Source organism: Marmota marmota, unplaced genomic scaffold (assembly GCF_001458135.2).
Source record: "Marmota marmota marmota unplaced genomic scaffold, marMar, whole genome shotgun sequence".
Taxonomy (NCBI): domain Eukaryota; kingdom Metazoa; phylum Chordata; class Mammalia; order Rodentia; family Sciuridae; genus Marmota; species Marmota marmota.
In genome coordinates, this window is record NW_026000081.1 from 3,409,589 (window position 1) to 3,433,760 (window position 24,172).

The following is a 24,172-nucleotide window of genomic DNA, read 5'->3' on the forward strand; positions in this document are numbered from 1 at the left end:
AAAATCATATCATTTTCATCTCAAAGTTGTCACAGATAAAATATATTAGCACCTGGTGCATGGTAGGCATTCAACAAATCTTAATTAATTTGTGGTTGAGGATACCAAGTGCCTGCTCTGTACCAGGCTCTGTGCTAAGTGCTGGGCAAAAAGGACAACTGAAAGTGCAATAAATCCCGCACCTTCTAGAAGGAGCAAGAGTTCGAGGATCTCAGTGACTGCTCCACCTGATCAGCCCTCTGTCCCCCGCAAAGCCCCAGCAAACTCCAACATCTGCGCACACACCAGGCGGCAAGGCCCGGACCCTTGAAGACTGGTCTTCCTTTCCACCACCAGATGGCAGCACAAAGCCCACTCTGCCTGGCGCGAAGCTGGCCCCGGATGTCACCGAAGCACAGGGCAAGGAGGGGCCCCAGTCCCTGGCCTTCTTGGGAAACTGTGAGAGTCAATGCTTTGGGGTTGGCCCTTTCTTTCCATCCACCCCCAGCCAGCCCTCCACCCAGCGTCACCTCATTCAGCATCCTTTCCAGAGCATCCAGGGCGCCCTTCCCTGCACCCCATGTCCTTTTGGATCTCGGCTCACTCCTCCTCGCACGCACTCAGTGGCACTTTCTTTTTTGGTAAGTGCTCGCTGGTTTCAGGTTTGAGGGGACCTGGTTGCATGATACTTTGTCAACAATCTTCAGAGGCTTCCTGTGTCACCCCAGCAAGTGAGGGCAGAAAAAAAAGTCTGACTTCCTTGGTCTGTGCTTTGCCTCCCTGGAGCCCTTAATAGTCCCCGATGGGCTGAAGGGAGAAGGAGCAGGTGTCAGTGCTGAGCCGGAATGAGGGGAGGTGAAAAGCTTAAGGCTAAAGAACCCGGATCTCTCTCTGCCCCCTTACCTCGGAGACTCCTTGGTGAATAGGACAGGAGGGAGGACACTGTGAAAACCGAAAGGCTCAGAGAAACTGGGTTTTTATTCTCCCAGGAAATCTGGTGCCTTCTGAGGCTTACTGAGAAAACACAATCTCTCCATCCATCCATCCATCCATCCATCCATCCATCCACGGCATGCATTGAGCTTTTGGACCTATGGTACTGGGAACACAAAGATAGGACCCAGTGCTAGTCATTAAGGCCCTTAAAGCTGAATCAGAGAGTCAGGCTAGTGAACAGCCAGTTACTACAGAGCAGGAGAAATGTCAGGAGAGAGGACAACATGGGGCACTGCAGGACACAAACAGGAGGGGCTGGGGAGGCCATAAGAGGCTTCTGGAACAGGGTCTAGGAGTTGAGTACTGAAGGACTCTCAGGGGTTAGCCATGGGGAGTTAAGAAGAGGAATCAGCACCTGTGAAACCATGAAGGGAGACAACAGGGAGGGGGAAGGGATCTATACGGAATTCGTCGTGATTGGAGCATTATGTGCAAGAAACTAAAGAGGTGTCTAGAGAGGGTAGCGGGGACCAGATCTTACAGGGTGGATCTGAAAGGCTCTGTAAGATTATTTGGACTTGACTTTGGAGGTAGGGGAATCTTAAAGGATATTAAGCAGATGGGCATTGTGGTGGGATTATCCTGTTAAGAAATATTATTCTGGCTACTTTGGGGGATGGGCCTATAGGTGGACGTGGAAGGGACCATACAGGAGGTGGGGAGACAGATGGGAAACTGTTGTGGTGGTCCAGGCAGACACCATGTAGACATGCACCAAAAAGAGAGAGAGTGCTGAGATAGAGTCAGAATGTCCAACCTAGACCTGCAGGGTCTAGGGGGGGAGGTCTGTGACATATCTGCAGAGGAAATACAGGGAGATATGAATCTTCCTGCCTGGAGCTTGGGGGATAGACATGGGCTAGATCCTCAGAGAGATCTGGAAGTCTTTATGGATAAATCCTCTGATATGGGTGAGATTACCCTAGGGGCCAAGCAGCAGGAACACTTAGGAGCCCAGAAAAGAAGGAGCAGGTGGCAGAGGGAAAGGAGGAGGAAATCAGTGGAAGAAGGCCCAGGAGTGCCAAGGCAGCCCGGGGTCAGGAGAAGAGTTCTGTGAACTCAGGACAAGTCGGGTCCTTGGTGTACAGGAGGGAAAAGAATTTCAGCACACGCCAGTCAGAGAACAGACAGATGAGGAAAGCAGATGGGGGGAAGGTATGCTATCTCCAGGGAGAGATACCGTTTGGAGTAAAACAGGAAATAAAACTTTCAGGGGAGAATGCCAGCCATCTTGAGGGTGAGAAGCTTTTGGGGTAAACCATATTCAAGAGAGAATATGGGTTATCTCCAGAGGATGAGATAGCCACTCACTGGTCTGGGCTGTTAATATTTATAGAGGGACAGTAGCTAGGGGCTGGACTAGGAGTCCGAGTGGAGTTCCCCACTTTTGCTCCTTGTTCTAGCACTTGCGTATTGCCTTCCTTACTTTTTGCAGGCAGGGGCATGGGTCAAGGGCGCAGGCTATGTTGCTCAGGAATGCCTGCTTGGCTGAAAGCAAAAGTTTTGCTTTATTCCAAGGTTCATGGGCATTTTCTTCATTCCAATGGCTCATTGCTCATGGGTGCTTCTCTTTGGAGACTCAGTCTTTCTTTTTCTATACCCCCCCCCCATCATATCTCAAGGTGACACTGGATGTGTCATTGGAGGTAGCAACAGGGAGGCAAAGTTTCAGTGGAGCAGTATTGGGCAGAGGCTGTGCCCCATGGGTGGAGTACTAAGGAAATGAGGAGGTGGAAGAGGAACCCTTTAAAGAAATTTGAATATAAAAGAAATGATGAAAATAGATAAAGGAGAAGGTAATTATTCAAAAGGTGTTTCATTTGTTTGAGGTTGTTCATTTTAACATGGAAAGAACCTTAGGGAGGAAAATGAGCACAAAATGAGTACTTGAAGATTCAGGAAAAATAAGGGGAGAGGATTCCTGGAGGGAGGGAGTCACAAGGAGATTCAGAGCACAGGTACAATATGCTCGGATAAGACTTGGTGCTCGTCTTTGATGAGAGGGAGGATGGACTAGGATTGGCTTTGTCTGAGAGGGAAGGGGCTGGTGGAGGTCAAGTGTCTTAGTCCATTTTGTGTTATTCTAAGAGAATACTCAACACTGGACAATTTATAAAGATCAGACATTTGATTGGCTCACGGCCCTGCAAGCCGGGATGTCTGAGAGCATGGGACGCGATCTGGTGAGGCAGAATCCATGGCAGAAGATGGACGTGCAAAAAAGGACCCAAAGCTCGCTTTTATAACAAGTCCACTCTTTTTTTTAATTTATTTTTTTTAGTATTTGGCGGACACAACATCTTTGTCTGTATGTGGTGCTGAGGATCGAACCCGGGCCGCACGCATGCCAGGCGAGCGCGCTACGGCTTGAGCCACATCCCCAGCCCCACAAGTCCACTCTTGTAGTGACTAACCAGCTCCCCCCAATAACATTAATCCATTCTTGAGGGCTCCACCCTCCTGACCTACTCACCTCAGTAGGCCCCGCCTCCAGACACTGTTGCCCTGGGGATTACATTTCTGACATAACAACTTCGGGGGACTCCTTCAAAACACAGCCTGAGAGGAATCTGGGGTGGAATGAGCTTCACTGAGACCAGCTGAACTCTGTACAGAGCCTGGCGAGAAGGAAGGACACGGTAATACTTCCAGCCCTCATGGCTGGGTGATTTTCTCCATCAGGATCCTAGAGACTAAGTAAAAGAGTGAGGAGGCCACCAGGTGGGACTCTGCTGGAGAAGGAGAGTGACAGCAGGATGAGAGTTATCGGAGTTGAAAATTTCGTAAGAAAACACTTCATGCAACGACCAAGGGTTCTGAATTAACCATTGGCAGAACTGAGGAGAAGAGGATGCTAATAGGTTGGGAGAAAAGAGAGGGATAGAGGGAGGGAGAAGGTGACAGTAACGTGCCAGAGGTCATGTGTGTGGCATTTGTTTGAAGGACAGGGTGAAGAGTGGGATGACTGAGTTTAAAATTTCCAAGAGTAGCATTTCCAGGTCCTGTCAAAGGCTAGCATGTGGTCCTAATTGGGGTGCCTGAGTGAAACCAGGGTGTGGGAATCTGAAGGTGAAGCAGTCCAAGGTTTTGGGTGGATGGGTCACAGGAGCTGGACATCAGTGGTGATTCCTGGACCAAGGGAGAAGCCTGAGAGACAGGTGTCAAGGCTTTTGATGATCTGGGAGAGATCAGGTTGTTGACGGATGGCCAAACGGGGAAGGGAAGCTGGTCCCAGGAGTCTCATGAGAGCTGGGTTTTTGTAGGAGAGTGGTCACTCTGGGGGAGGGATGGGGACAATAAGCAGTCACCATTTGAAAGGGCTGCAGGTTGTTATGCCTGCAGAGGAGAGAGAGGTTTCCTTAGGTGAGGAGTGCAGGGAGCACCATCAGGCAGCTGAGGGTCCAGGTGCAGGGGTGGGTCCAGAAGAGAGGAGAGCAGTTGGAAGGGGAGAGAAAGCCCTGAATAGCGTGGCATGAGGGGAGGGGTGAGGCAGACCTGGCAGCAGGTGGGAGGGCCTGGTGTGCTGCCTTCCTTCCTGAAGGATTTCCCCCACTTCTCCAGCCCATCCCTCTCTTCCTCGTTGTTCTCTATTCCCACAGTCAAAACAAGACACTTGTGGTGGTATTCCAGCTGTGGCCTGCCAATAGCCACTGTGGCTCTGAGAGCTGCAGAAGAAATGCTGAGCCCCATATGGAGATGGCCCTGATTCAGCCTCAGAGCGCCTGACCTCGGGACAGTCCGTCTGCTGTCTGGGTTCCCCATTCTCTGCTCACCCTGAGGTTTTGCTCTGTTGAGACCAAAAAAAAAAAATGGATGAGCAGCTCTGAGAGGAGGTCTTGTCATGTTCTAGATACCGGAGGTTGAGCCGGAGGAGATGCGTCAAGAGGCCTCCAGATCTGGGCCAGCCTTAGGCTAGTTGAGCTGGAGAAACTTACCTGAGGACAGGTAGCTAGAAAGTGGCCAAGACAAAATGGAAATTGACCTGCAGGACAGCCCATTTACCCAGATGTTGCGGTTCACTGAAAGCTTGAATTTACAAGATTTCTTATTCTGCTGCATTTAAAATACATGTCTACTATGTGACCCTGGGAAAGTGTTATGGTTTGGATATGAGGTTCCCCAAATGCTCCCATGTGAATGCAGGAATGTTCAGAGGTGAAATGAATGAATTATGAGAGTTGTGACCTAATCAACCCACCTTAGTTTGAAGCAATTTCCCTCCACCATGCCCTTCCGCCATGATATTCTGCCTCACCTTGGACCCAGGACAATGGAGTGGCTGACCATGGACTGAATCTCTGAAACCATGAGCCCAAATAAACATTCCTCCTCTACACTGTTCTTGCTGGATATTTTGGTTACAGCAACAAAAATCTAACACAGAACTGCACTATCAGCCTCAGTTTCCCTCTCTGAATAGTAAGAGGTTGAGCTAGAGTGGTCGGTTTTCTACGGTGGGGGTGGAACCACTGTGATTTGGTGGAAGAGCTGAGGGATCGTGGGTGTGTGTCACAGGGAACCTGAGAGGGGATGACTCCTGGCTCCACCTTGGTGTCCACCGGAGCATCTATCTATCCTTGGACCTGCCTGAATCCTGTGATTTTATGTGAGATTTTTGTTTGTAAAGGATTCTGTTGCCTAAAACAGTGTTAACATTAGTGATCTTGCCTAACCTGGACCCTGCACAATGTTTTGGTTCACTGAAAGCTTAGTTTACCTTTATAAAGGTGTTATTTACCTTTATGTGCTATAGGGCATCCCTGGAAGTTTGTCCCTCTTTGCACCAATTTCAATGCCTACGCACTTGGTAGCACACAGGCATTCTGGGACCTCTCTGCACTGTACCTGGTGATAACCTGATGCTCTTTGGCAGTAATAGCTTTACTAATGTGGTTTTGATGGGCCGAGGGCATCCGTGCTCCTTGAGATCCTCCATGATGAATCACATCCTGAGTCTAGCAAGTAGAACAGACAGGTTCTTTAGCCAAGGGGAAAAGCCTGGGTCTGTTCTTCATCACCTAGCACCAGCTGGAATCCCTTGTGGCTGGTCTGGCAGCTGTGAAGGATCACTTGGCCACCAGGAAGCCTTCCCAGCTGGGACTTTTCTGAGAATCTGTGCCAGAGACACTACATCTGTGAGTCACCACCGGGGGGTGGGGGAAACCCAGCTGCTCAGCTCAGCCCCAGCCCCAGCCCCAGAGGCTACAAGAAAGGGCCAGAAGGCAGAGGGAGAATAGAAGAGAGGCCACTTTGCTTTTCTCAGTTTCCACCCGTTCACCAGATTTGCAGTTCCTTATTTCACAAGGGAAGTTGGGAGGTGGGATTGAAACCGAAGGAGCTGCCCACTTTGCAGTGAGTGAAGCTCATTTTCGTTGAGGGCGGAGACTTTGGGCTGTGCTATCAGAGTTGCTCCTCTGACCCGGGAGTCCTCAGCTTTTTTCGCAGTCTATATGAAGTAAAGGTCAGGCTTGTGGTCTACACACGTGGATGTTCTGGGCAGTGAAAATTTCAGTACAGGAAACAGAGATGAATCCTCCACTAGGCATGATGAATCATGGGAAAATCCTCCAAATACTGGGAAAGAGGTACTGGAGAATGAGGTTTGTTTTATGATTCAGTAAGTTGCATGCTTGGTGCTGTGGACTGTCTTCTCTGAAGGAAAGCTCAGCCTCCTGTGGGTTCACAAGCCATAGGTGTTAAAGGGATGACCCTGAAGGAAGCCCAGTGACTTTGGACTTCATGTTCAGATGAGCCCTGGTGGGCTGAGAGCCTGCCTTCCTCTGCATGCACAGAGCAGGCCTGGAGGACATGTCCAAAAAGTAGATCTTGGCAGTCATGTGATCAGGCAAGATGTGTTGGAGCATGCTTGGAATTGTGGGGCAAGATGGAAAAGGTCCTGCAAACTGGGCCAAGAGGAGAATGCTTCAGGGCTAGGTATGCTCAATCCAAGAAGAGGATGGGAAGATGGTGTTTGAGAATCTGTTGCCTCAGATGGCAGAGCTGAGGCCAGTAGATGGAATTGATGGGAAGAATACTGTTCATCAAAGAATGAATCTCTCTGATCATTTTAAGACAGTAAAGTCCAAAGGTTAAGACCCCAAGCTCTGGAATTGAGTTGCACTGGGGCAAACATCAGGAATCCCGCCCACTGAGGTGGTTATGAGATCCACCCATTAGTGGCCTGCTCTGGGACTTTCAAAGATTGCACTCACCACCAACACAAATTGGGAGACTACGCTCTTACCAATCCATATTCATAGCCTCTCTTGAAAAGATCGAAGACCTGATCACCTAAGTTCACATTCTCCCATGAAACAATAAACAGGATCTGGTGGGGCAGTTGCCTCCTCCGAATAAGAAAATTGTACCTCTGTTCACCACCAGTGCCACCTCCCTGCACGTTTCTTACTCCTGCATAGTTTCACTGATGCCCAGATGTCTAGCCTCTGTACATATTGTAGTTTGCAACCCTGTTCTAGTCAAGCTTGCAGCATTTCAATTCTGGGTTTGCCATCTTGTGAACTCAGACAAGAAGTCAACTTAATGTAAGACACAGTTTCTTTTTCTGAATGTGGAATAGGAACAATATTTACCTTGTAGGATTAGAGAACGCATGGATGGTGGAAGAGGTGGTAGCACAGGGTGAGGCCTGGGGTAGGGCTCACCCATTCTTGGCTGCCAGGGAGCCGTCCAGTAGCAGAGAGGGTCATCTCATAAAGACTTGTGGGCTCCGTTACTGACACCAAGACTAGAGACAGTATAACCTGGCAGAAGCTAGGACCACAGAGAGTGAGAGACAGCCACCAAGAATCTCTGAAATACATGGCATGGGTCAATTCTCCCTGGACCCTTCCCGATGACCAAGTCAAAGGTGTTGGTGCAGGGCTGCTCTTGATGCTCAAAAATCAGATTTAATCTGGAAGGATATTTAGTAGGAAAGAATGTGCCACGTAGAGTCCCGTGCATCTACGTGGCAGCTGAAGCACACTCAAGGTGAAGTGGGGCTTCCAGCCCTGGCTGACTGGGAAGTGGGAGCGTTTCCTGCCCCTTGCTTCTCTGCTGCAGGGCTGCTTTGTGTTCACGGTCAGCACTTCCTACCTTTAGAACTGGCATCTGCTCATCAGTCGGCTCTGCAGGCTGAGAGCCACAAGGCAGCCTAACCCCTACCTGTACCTTAGTGGGTGATAGAGTGTTCCAGCATCTAGGGACCTGATTGAACTCGAGGTCTGCCCCTCCATGCAGCCTGGGTGGCATGGGTGCCCTTCGGGTGGTCTGAACCCAGCCCCATAAGAGACTTCTGTGGCTGGTTCCCACTGGGCCCTGAGAAGCCCTCTGCTGGAATTGCTTGGAGTGACTGATTCATGTACTTCCTGGCTCTGGGAGCAGAGTCTGGAGTCTGGATGCTGAGTTAAGAGCAGACACATCCTAACACTCAGGGAGTCATTAGAGAAGAGGAAGCAGGGGATCTACAGGTCTTGAACCCAGTGGTGGGTGGCCTGGTGTGCCACACATGCTGGGCACAAACTTGGATGAGAAAGGGAAGGGTCTCCAGTTCTGGAGGCCACAGGAAGGCAGCCTGCCGGAATCTGAGAATGGTGCTATAAAGACATGGATGCCAGGAACTGGCAAACGAAGTGGGTGAGTTGAAGGAGCTGGGACATTTGCACTCTGAATATTTCCCTCTTCTTCTCCACTTCTCTCTTTTTCCTCCCCTTTCCTCTTTGGCCCCGACACCTAAATATATGACAACCAGAGAGCAGCTGTCAATAACCAGCCCACCTGCCTCTGCCCTTGGTGATGTTTATGTCTCCCCGTATAGCTGACTGATGAGGGGCTTTGAGAAGCAGGAGGCTTGTGCTCGTCCAGGGCCTGCCCTCCCTGCACAAAATCCTCACTGGCAGCCCGAATTCTACAGACTTCAGGGCTCAAGCTTTGGGCCTGTGCTTGAGAAGATTGGCCTCTTTGGAAAAGCTTTTTAGCCTCTGCCCTCTGGGCACCTGTCTCTGAGGGACAGCTTCTCATTTAGCCATTAGCCTTTGCATTGAACCTCTACAGCTGCTGCGTTACTATCTATCACAAGCCATGTCTGATGACTCTTGGCTTGTGTCTGAGAAGCTGGAGAGCTGTTCAGACAGTTAAGTTTACATTAAGTATTAGATCAGAGAGGGCTGCACATACTTCATAGCATGACCTCATTTGGATGGATATTTATTTGCTGTTCTCCTGGTTCCCCCCAATTAATAATTGAGTAAAATCCTGTTTTGACATTCAGAGCTGATTTGCTTACATTCTGCGGAAGTGCACCTGCTCCGTGAGGGAGTGGGTGTGTGTCAGGAGGCTGGGAGGAGTGGGGGCAGACGGCAGAAGCATTAAAAGGGAGGTAGGGGTTGCACGCTGATTTATCCAAGAAATTCTATTCAGTCCTGAAAGTGTGGGTCACCTACTATGATGAGCCCGGGATTCGAGGGCAGTGTGAGAATAAAGTCATGGAAAGTTCTATCTTCTCTCAGAAAGTTATGCTGGAAATTACTAATAAATCTAAGCAGCAGATGCAAACAGAGGTTGCTACTCCCACCCCCAAACCCAACCCCATTCCACTGCTCACACACTAACATTGGTTTGGTCAAACACATGAAGACCAACCTGGGCTCTGGGTTTTGAGATTTGCACCATCAAAATCTACAAGGAAGTCTCCCTGGATTGAATCTGCATATCTTTATAGCATAGTGGTGGGAGCCCACAGCTCTAGTGCTGCGTGGGAATCTGATTCTGTCCATGCTAGCTGTTTGAGCTTGGAAATACCACCTGAATGCTCAGTGCTTAGGTTTCCTCATCTGTAAAAGGGGATTGAAGTGCCTATTTCATAGAGTTGCTAAGAAGTTTAAAGAAATTAAAATATGTCTGTTCTTCTGACAGTGCCTGGAACACAGACAGGGCTCAGTAGCTATCACCATTTTTCCAAAGATCTGACCCATTTGTCACTGTTGGCAGAGGCAAACAGCAGATGTCCAGGTCATAGGAGAAAACAGACACCCAAATAAGTTATAAGGAAGAGAATATTTTCCTGATTTAAAGAGAGGAAGAGGTCTAGGAAACGTGATGGTTCCTAGGCTGAGACCCAATTCCATCTAATCCATCAAATGAATAATGAGGATCTGCCATGTGTAAGGCTTGGGCAGCTGTTAGGAAGAGATGCTTGAGGCATTGAGACCTTATCCTATTACAGGAGGCGAAATTCATATAAAAACTAAGAGTGCAGCTTGATAAATACCTCAACAATTTAGGAAACTGTGTTAGCTTTCTGTCACTGTGACAAAATCAGAGATAATCAACTTAAGAAGAGGAGAGGTTTATTTTGGTTCACAGTTTTGCAGTCAGTCCATAGTTGCTTTTGGGTAAAACAGTACATCATGGTGGGCGTGCATGATGGGGGAAACTTCTTGTTTCAAGACAGCTGGGAGGCAAGGAGAAAGAGAGAGAGAAAGGGGCCAGAGTCTCACTATTTCTTTCAAGGGCATGCCCCCGGTGACCTAGCTTCCTCTCACTAGGCCCCACCTCTTAAAGATGCCACCACCTCTTATAAATGCTGAAAGATGACAACCTGTGGCCTTTGGGGGACATTTCAGATCCAAACTATAGCAGAAAACTCATTAAATCATGGGTGGGGCAGTGAGGAAACCCTTCCTGTGGGTCAGAGAAGAAGGTATTAAGAGTAGCATGATGTGTAACTAATTAAAACAAATAAAAAAAGAGTAGCATGAATCAGAATGGGGAGACAACGGAGCTTGGCATGTGTTTGAAAATGGAGTGGAGTCAGACCAGCAGAGAAGGGTTGCTTTGGGCTACCAATGGAGCATGTGGGATGCAAAGTCAGGCATTTCATCAACAGGCAAAGGAAGGTCACTCGAGATTTTCTGAACAAGCTATAAGAATGTGGCAGTAGAATGTCTTTATATTTTAAGACTAATAGGATATCGTGGGTGAGGAAGATGGAGGAATCAAAGATGACGGTATAGGTGTGGTTTTTTTTTTTTTAATTGTTGTTTGGTTTGGTCATTGCTGATGTTTTGTTTCTTTTTGTTTTTGTTTTTTCCAGGGTGACTAAAACCACAGTGGTATCTGCTAGGAACAGGGATATCAGAAGAAGGGGCTGCTTCAATGGAAGGAAAAAATGCTTTGCTTGGACAGCTTGGATGAGAAGTGCCAACAAGTCATCCCCGTGGCAGTGACTGGCAGTTTGCTGGAAACGGCGGAGGAGCTAAAGAGAGAAGCGATGGGTTAAAATATGGCTTTGGGGAGTTAGCTACAAAGAGAGTCCAACCATTGGGATGTGTGCAATAACTTGTGAAGAACTGCAGAAGTAGAGGAGTGGGGGGCTGAACCTTAGAGATGGGACACCAAGGGGAAAGGTAAATGAAGAGGAGCCAGAGGAAGATGAAAGAGGAACAATTGCTCATGAGGGGAAAGCAAGACCGTTGGGCATCATGGAAGCCATGATGATATGGAGAAGTCCAAGTGAAGGAGACATGGGGAAGGACCGCCTGGAATCTGCTGGTTACATCTGACCGCCTCTGCATGGGGTTCCAGGATGGGCAGAGAACATGGCAGTGCAAGGAAGAAGTATCTCAAAGGACTGTGGGAACACCTGAGAGGCTTGTGGAAATAAGAGGAGAGATGAGCCTCTAAGCTCCCCAGGGCCTGTCAGTCTTCCTGTTGCATAAACTAAGTTCAGAAAAGAGAACTAGAGGAAGAGGTTGGTTAGTTGCCAGATGCCAGGAAATTAAGAAGTAGATGTTAGTAGCATGGAGAAGAGGAGAGGGCCTATATAAACCAATCCCTAAGAAAACTAAGAATACTATAAAATAGAATTATCTGATTACAAACATGAGTTGTTGAAAATATTTTAATACGAAACATTTATTCTTGAGGTAAACATCTTAGATGATATAAGCGTATTTGAAAAGTCAGGCAAAAGTTGTGAAGTGGAAGTCTCACAGGAATCTAACTGCACGACCCTCGCCATGTGACTTTCTGTGAGTTGCTGACTCATCTTTGTCTCAGATTCTATCGGCATAATTCACATAGTAACGCTTCCCAAGGTGGTTGTGTGACTGCAAGGACTACATGAGGCATTTAGAAATCTGAATGCATGAGAGATGTTATCCTGGTACCCTGCACACAGTAGTAAGTAGGTGCTCAGTAAATATTAACTATCACGACGACATGGATTTTCTCAGATCCTCAGTGGGAGCCGTTGGGTAGTCTGGGCTCTGGAATTTATCTGGGAAGATGTTCAAAAATTTTCTTCAAATAGATAAGGAAAGCTGATGTAGAAGTGAAAGATTGTGTGTAACTAAGCAAAAGAGCAATGAGAAGAGAAAAGAAAGAGGGGACTGGGATGCAACAGAAGTGTGTGTGTGTGTGTGTGTGTGTGTGTATTTAGGGGGAGAAGACAATAACAAAGCTAGGGAAAAGGCAGCACTTTGTGCCGGGGTGGGGCGAGGGGAAGTGTGTGGGTTTCATGGCACAGTTTCGTGGTTGACATTAGCATAGGAAACTCTCCAAGTCGTGGCTTCACACTTTGCTGTTATGAATATCAGAGCCTTTACCAACCCCCTCAGTCAAAGCCACAGAGTAGTCCAGAACCACAGGTTCTTTCACTACAGCTTTGTAGCCAGTTTGCCCAAATTAGTGACTATCTTGCCCAGCCCCACCCCCACTCCTCAGAAAACAACCTGATGGAATACTGAGAATATCAGATCAAGAGAATCGATGCACCATTCAAATGTGTGGCCTGTGTTCTCTGAGCCTCTAGTGATCTTATCTGAAATGATGACCTAGTACTTACCTTTTCGAACGTCTTAGAGATTGAATAAGTAATACGTAAATGTTTGGTAACCTGAAAAGTGCTGAATGCATGTTATCATTTTGTCCTAGTTTCCCTTAATAATTTATTCTGGGTTCGTTTCATGTGAATTTATCTAAACGCCTTTGAAACCTGTTTACAACTGTAATCTGTATCACATTTTGGATAATGAACTCCATAAATTGACTACTTCTTGTCTTAGCTTGTCTTTTGGTTGCTATAATCGAATTTCAAAGACAAGAGTAATTTACAGAGGATAAAGGTTTATGCCTCTCATGGTGGTTCTGAAGGCTGGGGAGTTCAACGCTGAACAGCTGCATCTAGCAAGCCCCCTTCTTGCGGGTGGGGACCTGGAGAGCATCCCAGGGCAAGAGAGGACATCCCCTAGCTCTGCGCTCTGCTGTTCTTCTTCTAAAGCCACAATTCCCTGAGGCGAGGACCCCACCTTTAACTTTCTTTACCTCCTAGAGGTTCTGCCTTCAAATACCACATTCTGATTAAGTTTCCACTTTCTTATTACAATGAGGATTAAATAACATAATCACATTTATTCATAATGAGGTTTGGATTTTAACAGGAGTTTTGGTGGGGACAGTCAAACGATAGCACTTCCTTTCATTCATTCCCAATTTACCTCCCCCAGTAAATGTGCACCTCAGGAACAGCATTCAGGGGTCTGGTGACAAAGCACCGTTGTCATCTCACCCAGACTCTTGTCCTTCATTGTCTTCCAGCCTGAGGAGGCCCTACTGTGCCTCATGAGGCAACTTTCTCTCAGGTGGCACCATTCCTTCAGTCACAAGGTCAGTGTTCTTGAACCCTACCCTGAGCCTGAGTTTCATCCAGCAGGGGAGTCAGCTGGAGTGAATATTGCACCCCAGATGTCTGCATCGTGGCTCTCTACTTTGGCGAGGTCATCTGTGGGTGACCTGAAGCCAGTTTTTAGTCCCAGCCTCCTTTCCCCCTAACTAGCTTCCCTTGCTATTCCTTTCAGAGTGTGGGAGAAAATGCAATATCACTTAAAATGTATCTCAAACATCTGTTAGTAGCCTCTGCCATAATCTAATATGTTTGGTGCATTACAAAGTCCTTAAAAAATGACTTTTGGACTGGATAGGGTGGTGCACACCTATAATCCCAGTGACTTGGGAGGCTGAGGCAGGAGGATCACAAGTTCAAGGTCAGCCTCAGCAATTTAGCAAGCCCCTAAGCAACTTAGTGAGAACTTATCTCAAAAAATAAATAAAATAAAATAAAATAAAAATAAAATAAAAAGGGCTGGGAACGTAACTCAGTGGTAACATACCTGGTGTTCAATTCCTGGTACCAAAAAATAACAATAAATAAGATAAAAGAGTTTTGGATGATCCTTTGTTTATCTCTCCTTTTTAGGAGGAAATGATGTAGAACTGCTGATGGCCATATCTCTCTCTGTCACACACAGGCTAATGCGTGTGTGAAGTGTTAATTAATGGCAAGAGTGCATTGTTCAAGCTGTCATAATGTGTGATCAGATAGACTGAAAACCAGTAAACCATCAGCATTGAATCCATTCTCCAGGAGGGAGGAGGAAACTTGCATGTGGGAGATAATTACTTTTTCTCAGTCTGAGTTGGGTTCACCAGGTTTCCTGGGCTACTGTAGAGTGAAGTAATCCCAGATTGCTGTGGCGGCTCTCATGCATCAAGTGAGATAATGTGTAAGTACTTGGTCACCTGTTATGGGCTGAATAAAGGTTATCCTTTTATCCTAGTTTTCCTTAGTAATCTATTTGGATTTTTTTTTAATATGTGAATTAGTCAATGTCTTATGGTACGAGTGGAGTTTTGGTGGATCCTGGACTTTCTTGATCAGTCCAGAGTCAATCAACAATCCTGGAACAGGAGTTGGGGATGAAAAATGGTGTTTCTAGAACCATTATCTAAAAATATGAACGAGGGGGAGGAGGGGCAGGGAAAGAGAGAGAGACATTCTTGCTTCTTTGTAAGGGATATTCATTTATCCATAAATGTTTTTTTTTTTTTTTAAACGGGGATTGAACCCAGGAGTACTTAAACACTGAGCCACATTCCCAGCCTCCTACCCCTTTTTAAGTTGTTGATGGACCTTTATTTTATTTATATGTGGTGCTGAGAATCAAACTCAGTGTCTCACACATGCTAGGCAACCGTTCTACCACCGAGCCACTACCCCAGCCCATCCCAGCCCTTTTTATATTTTATTTAGAGACAGAGTTGCTTAGGGCCTTGCTAAATTGCTGAGGCTGGCTTTGAACTCGTGATCCTCCTGCCTCAGCCTCCTGAACCTCTGGGATTACAGGCATGTGCTACCACGCCCAGCTCATGCTTTGTCAAGGTCTGAGTTGTTTGGTGGCCTCTATGGCTGAGCCATGCAGTAAAGCCATTGACAAAGATTTGCTTCTGACAGGCTCCTTGCTCTTTGAGGAGGGTCCCTTGTGAGGTCCACCCTTTTAATCCCAGCTCATCACTCAATTTGAAGCTATTCTCTCTGAGCTGCCTCATTCCATCTGCAATCATGTGTCATGGAGACATCCTCTATTTCCTTTCCTTTATTTACTATTCCTTAGTCTTCCCCACTCTTTTAAAAGCTGTGGCATGGTTGAGTTGCCATGGCAACTCCCTACGCCTACTCTTTTCTGTTTCTCAACAATTTTTCTCCATTTTAATAAAATCACTATTTATAGTGCACAAAGCTGCAATCCCCTCTACTACAGCTCTGCAAGGGAAGTTTCCTGTCTGACCAGAATACTAATGACTAAAATATGGCTTCCAGTGAGGGAGTACGGAATCCCTCCAGAGTAATCACTTTGGTAGTCATACCTGCTCCCTAGAACACTGTTTAAGCACATGTGCAGAGTTTGACCTGCATACAGGAAGATTCATATATCAACATGGCTGAAAGCCCAGCCCTGTAGAATACGCCATGCTAGATGTACATAAAATATGCATGTTAGATAGGACTGGAGGTGTGAAGCAAAGTATTTCTACCTCATCACTGATAGGGAATTGAACTTCAGGACTCTAATTGTACCAAGTTGGGACTTCATAGCCAGTCTATTAGGAATAGCTGGGAAATTTGCAAGATGGTAGGTGGGTAGAAGACAGCATGAAAAAATAAGGGAAACACAGAGGCTTGCTTCATTGTTTGCAAGCAGCGAGAGTGCACTAATACGTACACAACAGCTACCTTGGAGCACCATCATGAGGGTGAGGAGCGGAGATGCAGTAACCCAAGCATTTGGTGTCTGGGCTCTGGGATAGGTTTCAGATCCCAGCTCTGTGGCTTGTCTAGTTTCATGACTGGAGATGAGCTACTTGACCTCTTAGTGCATCAAGTTGCTTCATCTCTAAAATGGGAATGACAATAATAGGATCTATATTTTGGGATTGTTTTGAGGAATGAGTAAGTTAATATAGGCAAGAGTTATAGGTACGAGTAAGTTAATGTAGATTAGAATAGTGCCTGGCAAAACATCTGTCATTGGTTACAGGCATTTGATCGATGAGAACTGTTAATTTAGTAGTTACGCAGCATCCGTGAAGGCCATACCAATCCTGGACTTTACTATTTTTTTTTTTTATAGCTGTTGAGGGATAGGCTGCATGGAAAGGATTGGTAGGGCTATTTTGTAATGGAATGAAACATTTAAATTACATTAAGAAAAGGAATCCAACATTGTTTATCCATTTTGGTGGCTCACAGGTAAAAAGTCTCTCAAACAGGTTATGCAGAAACAGTGTGGTAGTAGTGCTTTTTAAACATAAAAGTGCATATAAATCACCTGGGGAATTTATTAAAATTCAGATGCATTGGAGGTGGAGCCTGAGATTCTGCATTTCTCACGAGCTCTTGGAGAAAAGCTGGTGCTGCCCAGGGAGGGACCAGTGAGCAGCAAGGTTATGAGGTGTTTGAGGCCAAACTCTTCCCAAAGACACCTTTAAACAGAAGTGAGGATTTGAAAGAAGGGATTCTCCCATTTCCTACTCAGAAACAAAGCTGGAATTACCCAATTTTAATAGATGCCGGCCCTCAGGAAAGAAGGAGATTAATAATGGTCAGAGTCAGCTAGGCGTTTCTTCTTTTCCTGAGGTGTTGACAGGGAAATTGGGGAAGACTAGATACAATTTTTAATTATTTGTTATTTTGGCCCAAAAGTTCAGAGGTGCCTGACTGCATTATAAAAGGGCTTTCTTCTTGCTCTGCAAGTCAAGTGGGATTACTTACTTTGTTTTGCTCTTAAAGCCTTTTCAGAACCCAATAAAACTCATAATTTTTCCTGCATGTTGCTGGTGGTGTTTGATTTATTCAGAATATTTTGAAGACATGATTTTTTGGACTAAAACTCAAGTGAAACAGGGCCAAATGAAGACATGATTATTAAAACATTAACTTGAAATTTCAACTCCTGTTTAAAACATTGCTTTCCTACTATAAATCTCTGGCAAGCTCTTATTTCAGTGTAAGCTTTGTGAAAAAAAAAAAAAAGCAACACCCTAAAACAAAACTCCTGACATGTTTTTAACAACTAACAATAATGGTGATATAAAACAGCTGCAAGCTCACTTCCGAATTGCCATTGGAGGAATTAAAAGCCTGGGTTATAAGATGAGAGGTTTAGCTACTTTATAGGGTGAATCAGCCAGTGACTCACAATTATGAGTTGTGTGATTTAAAAATCCCCATAGTTGTGAGCTTCTCTTTGGGCAAACCGTGAAGAAATATGTGAAATTAGAGGAAGAAATGTGAAGTATATTTCTTTTTTTTTTTTTTTTAACTGGGGATTGAACTCAGGGATACTCATCCACTGAGCCACACGCCCAGCCCTATTTTGTATTTTATTTAGAGACAGGGTTTCACTGAGTTGCTTAGTGCCTTGCAGTTGATGAGGCTGGCTTTGAACTTGCTATTCTCCTGTCTCAGCCTCCCAAAACGCTGGGATTACAGGTGTGCGCCACCATGCCCTGCTCCTCCTTATATTCTAGAATAACCATTATTTGAAGATCATGGTAGAAGGTCTATAAATGCTCGTTTCATTAAAAAGGTCATGGCAATTGGTTGAGACTTCCAGCTTTGTCCTTGCTACTACTAAACAAGGTCTGTATTATCTACCAAAAAGAACCTACATATCAAGATACATTGGTACTGGTTGAGGAGGAATTGTCCTTTCTGTGTGCCTTTACTCCCTGAAGATGCAAATTCATTCAACTCATAAGTCTCAGATGGGAGGTGGGAGAGCTGGCAAAGATGGACAAGAACGCACATTTCAAAATGCAAAGCTTTCCTGAAGAATGAGGGATCTTAGGCTTTTCAAATGGAAGCCACACAATTAGATTCCAAATTAAAGGCTCCTCAGTTGGTGGGTAACAAAGGACAGGAGATAAAATGAGAATTATCTGAGAATGGTATCATGACCACCCTTAAAACAGAAGAGCTGGTTCCTTCTAAGCTTATGGGAGCCTGTTGCAGTAGCAGCCTTATAATTTGTCACTGAACAAATCACTAACACCAGTTACATTAATTATACCTTACTTTTTGACTCCCCAAATTCCTCTTTAATAGATCTGAAGGAGTTGTGATGAGTAAGGATTGAGATCCATTTGCAACACTTAAGAGTTACTGTTTCACTTTCCAATATGTTATATTCTTTCTCTATAGATGCAGGCAGAACAATCCGTATTTTCAGTTTTATTAAGGAGCTTGTTTAGCATTATCAGTAACCAAAATCTTAACTCTAAGTTAGCAAATGTTTGAAAAAAATTTTTTGTTAACATATATTATTCATACATATTAATGTAGTTCAGTGTGATATTTTGATGCTTGCATACAATATGCCCTGATCAACTTCTCTCTATCTACTTTCCATTTCCACAGCCTTCCTGACTTCTATCAATCACTATTCTACACTCAAGTCGACTTTTTATTAGCTTCTACATATGAGAGAGGACATGCGGTATTTATTTTCTGTGTTTGGCTTATTTCACTTCACATAATGTCCTCCACTTCTACCCATTTTGCTACAAATTGTGTGTATGTGCATTTTCTTTATCCATTAATCTGCTGATGGGCAGCTAGGTTGATTCTGTGTCTTAGCTATTGTGAATAGTCCCACAATAAATGTGGGTATACAGATATCTCTTTGGTATGCTGATTTCATTTCCTTTAGATTTTAAACCCAGGAGTGGGATAGCTGGATCATGGGGTAGTTCTATTTTTAGTTTTTTTCATGGAATCTTCATACTCCTCTCCATGACTTATATTCCCTCCAACAGTGTTCTTTTTTCTCCACATCCTTGCAGTATTTGTTGTAGTTTTTTTGTTTTGTATTTATGGCCTCATGTAGGCTAATTTCCAGTAGATTCCACAAGAATGAAAGAATGTGTGTATATTTTTGAACTGGGAATCATTTTGATGGGGACTTACAGAAAAATCAGTGGATGAATCCTGTACAGTTTAAACACAAAAGCTCTTGTCCAAGTAGAATTCTTCAAAGGATTGGAGATTGAACCATGAAGTTGAGAAACTACTGGAAATGTTTAAATGCTTAGGTTAAAATTACATCTAAGATAAAAATCTGATTTCCTGTTTCTAAGTCAAAAAGCTTACAGTAAGGACCCCAAAGGTTCCTGGAATAATAAACAGCGCTTCTAAAACAGCAAGTGGGTGAGGTAAGTGTGGCTGAGTTGAAAGTACAGATTAATTTCCTCCACACCATTCATGTGTTTCAAAATTAAGCGGGAAAATTTCCAACAAAGAGACATATTTAGAGTCTTATTGAATCCAAAAGAATTTTAAGCACTGCAATAGTTTGCAATGTTTTCTTTTAAAGTTTTTTCCACTGCCAAGACAATTATCTAGTTTCCTCAGAGTGCATTAGTTTTGCTGATCTAGTGTTGAGAGCCTCTAAACAGTAAAGCATGGATGAGCAGCAGCTTTTGCAACTTGTGAAAAGCAAGTAGATGGGCGTTGGTCGAAAGAAGCAGGAGACCCTCCCCAGCCCCATTTGCCCTACTTAGTCCTTTCTACTTAGCAAGTCTCAACCCTTCTCTTATTTTCTGAAGGTCCTGGGGCTTAATTAATTGTTCCTTCCTCCTTTCTCATAGTACTCTGAACCTGGCTGGTATAGATCTTGTCAGTATGTCATATTCATAGGTCGCTCATTTTAGACTGCTTCTAGGAATTTGTTGAATGCAGAAGTTATATGTTTTCAGTGTAGTATTTATTCAAAAATTGTTTATTGCATATCTGCCTTATGCCAGGCACTGTGAACACAAAGGTGGCTAAGACACAGCTCTCCAGTTGCTCACAGTTTAAGGAGACAGAAGGACAGTTCTAGGGACTGGGATGGAGCTCAGTGGTGAAGCACTTACCTAGCATGTGTGAAGCCCTGAGTTTGATGCCCAGCCAAACAAAAACAAAACGGAAACATAGGGACTGTTATACTTTGTGTTACTTTCTTAGCTATTGGGAGCACGTCAGAGGGGTGCACAATTGAACTCTTCATAGAGAAGGTGTCAAGTACATCTTGAAAGGTGAGTAGCTGTCACCCAGTTGAGGAGAACAGTGTGGATTAGTGGAGAAGGGAAGAAAAAGGGCAAAGAATTTCTGGGTAGAGGAACCAGCAAATGTGAAAATGTATAAAAAAGAGAGGGCAAGGAATTCACAATAACTCAGGGTGACTGGAGAGGGGTACATACAGGAGACGGATGAGGGTGGAAAGGGACCCAGGGACTGGATCATGAAGGGCCTTGGATGTCACACTTAAAATGTTAGGGCTTTATCCTAAAAGGACAAAGGAAGAGTCAATGAGTATTTTAGCCAGGTGAATCATTAGCTTACTTGTGATTTAGAGAGATCACCTAGAATTTTGGAGGTTACTGTTAGTCACATAGGCCAGAGATTGTAGATCCAAAAACAGTTCGGGGTGGGGAGCAAAACTTGTGTCAAGAATTTATCGGCTATGAACAGTGAAGAGAAGTCTGGCGTTGGTTGATCCCTGGATTTCTAAACAGTAGCATCAAGGAGAGAGAGTTCAATTCCCCAAGATCAGAAATACAGTTGGAATGGGAATGCTGAGTGTGGGAACTGAGTTATTCCCTGTTGGATATACTGAGTTCAAAGAATCCAGTCTAGAACTAAGATTTCTCTATTAAGGAGATTGTTATGCAAAAGGGAAGTTATCTCTGTGGGCCAGAAAAATCCCACTATACTGGCCGATGCAGTACTGGATTACTAGTTCCGATGAATCTCACAGAGCCCAACGACAGGGAGCAGAGTTGGCCACAGGACATAAAACAAATTGTATAATTGTGTGGTTTCTTCATTTCGAGAAAGTGTATGCTGTTACCTTTTCTGCCTATTTTAGAGATTGCTTTACAGATTACTTTCATTCGTATTCTTAAAATGGTGTAGGTATTGTAAAGAACAGTCTAGATGTAAAGTCCAGTATTGTGTACTCTAGACTTTCTAGGATGTGGACCGTCTCTGGGGTGCTCCCTGTGTGGCTGTCTAGTCTTGCGCACCTATGTACACTTGCATGGGGTGCCTTGGGAGTTTTGTTTATTATGTTCTTTCTTGGCTTCTACACATGCTGAGAGCTTAGACTGGTAGTGCTGAGATTTCTAACAGCATAGAAAGTGCCTGGAGGGACAGGCGTATTAAAATCACAAATTCATTACTTTCTCAAGATGAGGACGTACAAAGTTCCAGCAGCCTTATGAATTGCCTCCAGAAATTATAAGGCAAAAATTAATTCTGCCTCAAAATTTCTCTCCCTCCCTTTCCGCTATTTCCATTTCTATTACCATTGCCAAAAATCAAAAGACAGCACCGGCATTTTCTTCTGCAGAGTTCTTCACCTTCTCTATAGAGATAAATAAGTACTAAAGGCTTGAGGTCTATTTTTCATCTTTTGGTCCAGTTTCTAGATTCTGTTTAGGCCTTCTGACTCACTGACATCATGCAGTCTCTGTGGATTTGTAGATTCAGGTTATGTGGAAATAACTGTCTGTTTTCATGGCTGGCATAATGAGAATAATTTAAACTAGTAGTACCTGGCATCTACTTCTCACTGACATTGTGAAGTTAATGAGATGGTGCCTGTGGATCAATTTGTGTTCTTCATCTTCATCTAAAAGCATTTGTTATGTCAGGTTGAGCCAGGCTTGGGTGAAGGACTGTGCTGTTATGATGCTCATTTCCTTGTCAGTTGTGTGTTTTGAAATCAAGTTTCGGAGCTATTTGCTTCATTCCTTCTCTCGGGGCTTTATTTCCAAATGATGATTTCAACTGACCTTAACATTTTAGTTTGGGCTCTTCGAGTTCCACGATAATCTCCTTTTCCACAACTCAAATCAGATATGTGAGCAAAGAGGGATTTTAAATTTCATTTTATTATGTGTTTATTAATACATTACCATTATACACAATAGTGGGGTTCATTGTGACATTTTCATCATGCACATGATTTGCTCTAGTTCATTCCCTAGTACCACCCTTTCCCCTCCACTCCTCTCTTCCCATTACCTCCCTCTACTCTATTGGTCTCCCTTCTAGTCAGTTTTTAAATTGGTGCATTATAATTATACATAAAGTGGTGTTCATATGTGCACATAGCACAATTTGGTTGATTTTAAAAAAACAAAGTAACCGATTCTTGCTGTGATTAAAGAAACCTGTAAATAGTGGACCTCAGAAGGAGAAAGGCCTAATATTGATAAAGGCTATAATATAAAAGTACAGAAGTTAGCTGAGGATCGAGTGGCCTCTAAACCATAGGAGGTGTGCAGCGATAATTATGTACTAATTTCTTTCTGTTGCAGTCCAACAGAAATATGAGCGTTCTCAAAGAAGATATCTATATAATCCCTTGGAAACAATCCACAGCTTTTCTTTCTTTCTCTTCTTTCCTCTTGCCCACACCCCCCCACCCTTTCTCTCTCTCTCTTTTTTTCCTTTTTCCAGGAGAACCAGGCTGAGAGGACAGCTGGAATCACCTAAAGGGAGGTGAAGGTTGAAGCTTTCTAGTGACTGAGATCACTAAGGAGATGCAAGACAAGACCAAGGATACAACCTTGAGAGTTACACCTGTGCCATGTAACCTGCCTCTCAATTTACTCTACAAATGTTTGCAATGTAAATATTTTGTCCCTTAAATTGAAATACTTGGAAATTATGGTTCATGAAATCCACCACCAAAATTGTCATGATCAGAAAGCTTAAGAAACAGTAATTTCTTATATCAATTGAAGACTTAAAAAAACGTTTTTTGTTCTTTTCTCTAGTAGCTAATTACCACACATGTGAAGCAGTCTAAATCTGCGCTTTATTGTTTTGTTTCAGACAAAGTGAAATTCCAGATGGAAACGAGAGAGGGCCTCTGTTTTGGTGATGTAGCATTTGTTGACATTCCAAGAGCACAAACACATTTGAGAAACTAGCTACTATTAGAAAAAAGGATTTATGATCAACATCGTTAGGCACTGAAATAAAAACAATGGGTATGTAAAGGATGATTGCTGGAAGTTAGATTCTGTTAAGATGTAAATATTGGACGTACTTAGAGAATACATATCCAAAACAAAATGTTGTAAACACTTCACTACTCTGGATATAGGTATTGAGAATGCCAACCTACAAGCTTGGGAGTATCTACATTTCTACTTAATACCCGCCTTTCTATCTATCTGTCTACTCTCTGAGAGCAAGGTCATCTACGTATTGACTTTAACACCCCTTCACAGTGTTTTGAATAGGGCAATGTACACAATGAATGTCCAATACACACACACACATTTTTTTTTTTTTTGTACCAGGGATTGAACCTAGAGGCAGTTAACTGAGTCACATCCCCAGCCCTTTTTATTTTTTCTTTTGAGACAGGGTATCATTAAATTGCTTTGACCTTGTGATCTTCCTGCCTCAGCCTCCCGAGTTGCTGGGACTACAGGCCTGTGCTACCATGCCTGGCTCAATACACATTTTTAAATGAAATAATGTAATTTGCTGTACCATAATTTACTCTTCAATGACTGGCACAAAGTATAAGGGCACAGCTTTATTGCAAATAATTTTTTTTCTTCCTTGAGATTTTACTGGTCCCCTGAGTGTAAGATAGGAGGCAATGGAAGAAACCCAGGAGTGCCGATATCCACAAGGCTTGCTAAGTGTAATGCACAGAAGTCTTCATGTGAGGACACACGACAGTCTGTGGAGCTCTCACAATGGCAGCTGATGCTTGAGCTGTTGATGACAGCCCAGCTTTTGGTGTTTCCTCTTTTGCAAAAACAAGGAAAGGAAAGGAGCCATTCAAAA

The 24,172-nt window shown here is 44.3% G+C and overlaps 1 long non-coding RNA gene across 1 annotated transcript; it reads left to right on the top strand.

Annotated features, from left to right (window-relative positions):
- Positions 1-393: 393 nt before the first annotated feature.
- Positions 394-13,027, top strand: LOC125620343. Its single transcript, XR_007351948.1, has 2 exons — positions 394-620; positions 11,072-13,027. It is a non-coding gene; the product is annotated as an uncharacterized LOC125620343 (long non-coding RNA).
- The last annotated feature ends 11,145 nt before the right edge of the window (positions 13,028-24,172 follow it).